This window comes from Neophocaena asiaeorientalis, unplaced genomic scaffold (genome assembly GCF_003031525.2).
Source record: "Neophocaena asiaeorientalis asiaeorientalis breed wild unplaced genomic scaffold, Neophocaena_asiaeorientalis_V1.1 scaffold280, whole genome shotgun sequence".
Taxonomy (NCBI): Eukaryota; Metazoa; Chordata; class Mammalia; order Artiodactyla; family Phocoenidae; genus Neophocaena; species Neophocaena asiaeorientalis.
The window spans coordinates 6,558,661-6,565,151 of record NW_020185321.1 but is presented as its reverse complement, the minus strand read 5'-3'; the positions used below and the strand labels follow the sequence as shown (position 1 = coordinate 6,565,151).

Below are 6,491 nucleotides of genomic sequence, written 5' to 3'. Positions count from 1 at the left end.
GAGTAACTATGCAAAACTCTGTGTGTTGGAGTGAGCATGGTGCATTTCTGTGACCATGTGTGTGATTGTGTGTGACATTTGTGATGTTAAGTGTGAGAATGTGCTATGATAGAAAGTGACTGACTGGTGGAGAATGGAGTAGGACTGTGGTATGATACTGTGTACGGCAGACCGTGAGGATTATACTAATGGATGTAGGTTTGTGTGAAGAATTCTGCCCTGTGGTATCCGATTAGAAAGCACCTACTGTGTGCCAGATGCTATGTGAGGTGCTGGGATAGACACAGAGAAAATAAGCTTTAAAAAATGATGAATAAAATATTAGTGAGTGGAAAGGGAAATTCAAGAGACCTATTATATGTGTATTTGGATAACAAACAGATATCTGGATCTACACAAAGGAGTGAAGAGCACCAGAGATGGTAACTACAGGGTTAACACATAATACTATTTTCTTATTATTTAATTATTGACAAAATACAAATTACTGTTTAAGCAAGAATAAAAACAATGTAGTTAAGGGTATCTATATTATTAATATATATGTTAACAAATATAGAAGCAAATTGTATGACAACAATAGCACATATGCCAGGAGAAGAGAAATGCATGGAAATAAACTAATGTAAAGTTTCCAATATTCTATGGGAAGTAATATAATATCACTTGAATGGACACTGTGTTAAGTGAAAGATGTACATGCTAAGCCCTAAAGCAACCACTTAACTAACAAAACAGAGTTATTGCTAATTATCCAACAAGGGAGATAAAATGGAGTCATAAAAATTACTCAGTTAATCCAAAAGAAGTCAGAAAGAGGAGAAGGGAACAAATTACAGGTGGGAAACAAATAGAAAGATAGAAGGTTTATATCAATAATCAGATTAAATATAAATGATCTGAACATCCCAATTAAGAGGGACTAAGTATCAGATCGGATAAAAAAAGCACAACTCAACCATATGCTGCCTATGAGAAATTCACTTTAAATATATACCAATAGGTTAAAAGTACAAGGATGGAAAAAGATATACCATGCTAATGCTGTGTAAAGAAATCTGGAATGACCTTGGATTTAGCAGTGGGTTCTTAGATATGACACCTATAGCACAAGAAGCTGAAGGAAAAATAGATAAATTGGACTTCATCAAAATTAAAAACTTTTGTGCATCAAATGACATCATCAAGAAGGTGAAAAGACATCCCACAGAATGGTGAAAATACTTGTAAATCATATATCTGATAAGGGTTTAATACCCAGAATATATAAAGAACTCCTAAAGCTCAACAACAAAAGGACAACCCAATTCAAAAAGTGAGCAAAGACGTGAATATATATTTCTGCAAAGAAGATATATAAATGGCCAATAAACACATAAAAAGACTAAACATCATTAGTAATTAGGGAAATGCAAATAAAGCTATGAGATACCACTTTTACCTACTAGGATGGGTATTTTCAAAATAACTGAAAATAGCACATGTTAGTGAGGATGTGCATAACTTGTAACCCTTGTACAATGATGGTGAAAATATAAGATGGTATAGTTTGGCAATTCCTCAAAAAGTTTAGCATAGAATTAACATGTGACCCAGCAATTATGCTCCTAGGTATATATCCAAAGGAACTGAAAGCAGGGACTTGAACAGATACTTGTATTCCAATGTTTATTGAAGCGTTATTCAAAATAGACAAAAGGTGGAAAAAACATGAATGGATAAACAAAGTGTACTATACACATACAATGGAATATTTTTCAGCCACAAAAAGGAATAAAGTTCTGACACATACAACATGGATGAAGCTTGAAATTTTTATGCAAAGTGAAATAACTCATATGCAAAAGGACAAATATTGTATAATTCTGCTTATATGAAATATTTGGATTAGGCAAATCCATAGAGAAAGAAAATAGATTAAAGGTTACTGAAGGGAGGGAGGAATTAGGAATTATTGCTTAGTGGTTACAAAGTTTCTGTTTGGGTTGATGAAAAGTTTTGGAAATAGATAGTGGCGATGATTGCACAACATTTTGAATCTACTTAATGCCACTGAATTGTACACTTAAAAATTGTTAAAATGGCAAATTTTATGTTATGTATTTTACAATAATATAAAAATGTAATCATGTAGTATACCAAAAATCATTGAATTACATACACTTTAAACGGCTGAATTATATGGTATGTAAATTACATCTCAATAAAGCTGTTAAAAAAAAGAAAGCTGGATGGGGCTTCCCTGGTGGCGCAGTGGTTGAGAGTCCGCCTGCCGATGCAGGGGACACGGGTTCGTGCCCCGGTCCGGGAAGATCCGACATGCCGCGGAGCGGCTGGGCCCGTGAGCCATGGCCGCTGAGCCTGTGCGTCCGGAGCCTGTGCTCCGCAACGGGAGAGGCCACAACAGTGAGAGGCCCGCGTACTGCAAAAAACAACAACAAAAAAAGAAAGCTGGAGTGGATATAAATATCTACAAAGCAGGTTTCAGAGCAAAAAATATTACAGAGATAAAGAAGATCATTTTATAATAATAAAGTGGTCAGTTCATCAATAGAGAATAACAATTGTAAATGTTCATGCACCTAATAATAGCATCAAAATACATGAAACAAAAACTGGTAAAACTGGAAGGAGAAAGAGATAAATCCACTATTACAAGTCAGAGTCCAGTAATACTCTCAGTAATTGCTAGAACAAGTAGACAGAAAATCAGTTAAAACAGAAGATTTGAAAAACACTATCATTTGAACTAATTGATATTTGCAGAGCACTACAACCAACAACAGCAAAAAATACTAATTTTTTTCAAGTGCACATGGAACATTTACAAAAATAAAACATATTCTGGGCCACAAAACAAGCCTTTTTCCACAATGGAATTAAATTAGAAATCAGTAACTAAAAGACATCTGGATAATTATTGAATATTGTATTTGGAAATGTACACATGTCTAAATAACACATGGATTAAAAAAGAAATCAAAAAGGAAGTTAGAAAGTATGTTGAACTGAAAGAAAATGAAAACATATTACATAGCAATTATGAGATGCCACTGAAACTGTGTTCAAGGGGAAATTTCTAGAAACTAGATGTCTATATTAACAAAAAACAAAGGTCTCAAATCAATGACTTCATCTTCCACTTTAAGAAACCAGAAAAAGAAGAGCAAATTAAACACAATGTAAGCAAAGCAAAGGAAATAATAAATATCAGAGCAGAAATCAATGAAATAGAAAACAGAAAAATAAAGAAAAATCAATGGAACCAAAAGTTAGTTATTTGAGATTAATAAAAATGATAAAACTGTAGCAAGACTGGTCAGGAAAGAAATGGAGATATATCAGGAATGAGAGAAGTGACATCACTACAGATTCTACAAATGTTAAAAGGACGACAAAGTACAGCATAGAAACTTTAATCCAATATATTAAACAACTTAGGTGAAATAGAAAGATTTCTTGACAGACACAAACTATCAAACCTTACTAAAGAATAAATAATTAACCTGAATAGCCCTATATCTGTAATATAAATTGAATTTGGAATTAAAAACCTTCCTACAGTGACTTCCCTGGTGGTCCAGTGGTAAAGAAACTGCCTTACAATGCACGGGATGCGGGTTCGATCCCTGGTCAGGGAACTAAGATCCCACATGCCGCAGGGCAACTAAGCCCGTGTGCCAAAACTACCGAACTCGCGCACCTCAACTGGAGCCCACAGGCCGCAAACTACAGAGCCCACGCACCCTGGAACCTGCGCGCCACAACTAAAGAGAAAACCCCCATGCCACAGCTAGAGAGAAGCCCGTGCACCACAACGAAGAGCCCGCATGCTGCAACTGAGACCCAGCCCAGCCATAAATAAATAAAATAAACAAATAAATAATAAATCTTAAAAAAAAAACCCTTCCTACAAAAAAAGCCAAGTCCAGATGGCTTCACTGGTAAATTCTATGAAACATTTCTATTTAATTTTAATTTTTATTAAACATTTAAAATTCTCTTAAGCATTTAAAGAATAAATAATAACAATTTTATACAAACACTTCCAGAATATTGAAAGGAAGGAAATTCTTCCCAATTCATTCTATGAGTTAACTAGACAAAATTACCCCACCTCCCCTGCCCCCACAAAACCTACAGATTAATATTCCTCATGAACCTATTTGCAAAAAGTTCTTAATAAAATTTTAGCAAACTGAATCCAACAATATAAAAAAATGATAATGCAACAATGGCCAAGTGGTGTTTATCCCCAGAATATAAGATTGGTTTAAGATTTGAAGTCCAGTGTAATTCAACATATTAACAAACTAAAAGAGAAAGAAAATACAGTATTGCCATCTCAGATGCAGAAAGAGCATTTGACAAAATTCAACATCCATTTTTGATAAATACACTTAGCAGAAAAAGAAAAAAAGCTTCAACTCAGTGAAGGCCATCTACAAAAAATCTCCAGCTACCATTTCACTTAATAGTACAAAACTGAATGCTTTCCTTCGAAGTAAGATCTTGGCAAAGATATTCACTGTCTCCACTTCTGTTCAATCTTTTATAGAAGGTTTTAGCCAGAGAAACCAGGAAAGAAAAAGAAATAAACAGCATACAGATTTGATAGTGTGATGAAGAGCCTAATTTCATTTTTTGATGTTTGCCTGCTTATAGCTTTAAAAAAGAAAACCAAACCAAGAAGTTTATTTAAACAACAAGTGCTTGTCTTGAAGGGACAACTATCTAGGATTTCTTTATTTTTTAAAAATTAATTTTTAATTGGAGTATAGTTGAATTATGATGTCGTATTAGTTTCTGCTGTACAGCAAAGTGAATCAGTTATACGTATATCCACTCTTTTTTAGACTCTTTCCCCATATAGGTCATTACAGAGTATTGAGTAGAGTTCCTTGTGCTATACAGTAGCTCCTCATTTGTTATCTATTTTATATATAGTAGTGTGTTCATACCAATCCCAATCTCCCAATTTATCCTACCTCCCCCTTCCCCCTTGGTGGTATCTTCCCGGACTGGGGCACAAACCCGTGTCCCCTGCATCAGCAGGCGGACTCTCAACCACTGCGCCACCAGGGAAGCCCAGGATTTAGTTCTTTTAGAGTAATTTATCCCTACTTAAAGAGACTACCTTACTTGTGACATCTGCATAGAAAAAAGTCATAAAATTGTCCTTGGTTTAACAATGATAAATGAAAAACATTAAAATTCTCCAGCTGAACAAGGTATGCAAGGATTTTTTTTTTTTTTTTTTTTTTTTTTGCGGTACGCGGGCCTCTCACCGTTGTGGCCTCTCCCGTTGCGGAGCACAGGCTCCGGACACGCAGGCTCAGCGGCCATGGCTCACGGGCCCAGCCGCTCCGCGGCATGTGGGATCTTCCTGGACCGGGGCACGAACCCGTGTCCCCTGCATCGGCAGGTGGACTCTCAACCACTGCGCCACCAGGGAAGCCCTGCAAGGATTTTTTATATTCCTTTTTTTTTGTTAAATAGCGAGAGCAAAATAACTTACTGGCATATAAAGATAAGAGGTGACCAAGCATACCACTAATGGAAAGGCAACATTTTCACAGAACTAGTATTTTCCCCCAACCCATTTTCATTTGATGTCAATCAAAACATACCATTGGCCATAATTTATTTTTTAGGAAAGCAATATGCTTCTGCATACACCAGTTACTTTACGTACAATAAAGGAATGGGGAAGAGGAAAATGAAAGACTAGAGAAAACCGTACTGTAATAGTTAGGATGTAGTGGAACCAAATTGCATTTTTCTAATCGAGAATGTCCATTTGGTCTGTAGAAAAGAGTTCTGGAGTAAAGTAGCAGGTTCCTTTTTTAGTAGACACCTCCCGTCTGTTGCTGGAACACATCATTTGTATCTTCATCTTCCATTTCCAGCTGTGTAGGTGAGTCTGTTTCATTGATTGGCTGCCAGTCAAATCGGAATCTGATCTGCCTCATTGACAAACCGTGTCATTCACAATAGACTTTCATTAGTTTACTAAGTGGTGTATGCCTCTTAATCTTAAAGTGCACCACAGAACCATCCTGCCTTGCCACCTTCAAATTAATATGATCATTGTACTCAGTCCTTCCTTGGTCTTTTTGTCAGCCATGGTGATCTCCGGAGTCTCCTCAGCTGCTGTTTCACCAGATCCACACCAAACACGCACACAAGCAGCACCAGGAACAGCAGAAGAAGCTGCTTACAGCTTTGAGCTTCACTCCTTATTTCTCTTGTGCCCCCAATCTGGGCAAGCTCAGCTCCTCTCTTTTTTGACACTAGCGGGAGATTTAAACCACACAAGCCTCTGCCATAAATGCTCCACGCCAATTTCCTTTCCTTGCTTTTGCAAACAACTTGCAGACTTTCTTGGGATACCTGCCTTGCTTTTCCTAGAAAGCTTCATTGTGTGAGTAATAAAACTTTTCATACCCTCTTGGTGTGTGTGTGGCGTCATCAGTCTCAACATCCCAACC

At 36.6% G+C, this 6,491-nt stretch overlaps 1 pseudogene; it reads right to left on the bottom strand.

Annotated features, from left to right (window-relative positions):
- Positions 1-5,846: 5,846 nt before the first annotated feature.
- On the bottom strand, positions 5,847-6,127 carry LOC112392312 (small ubiquitin-related modifier 2-like; annotated as a pseudogene).
- Positions 6,128-6,491: the final 364 nt, after the last annotated feature.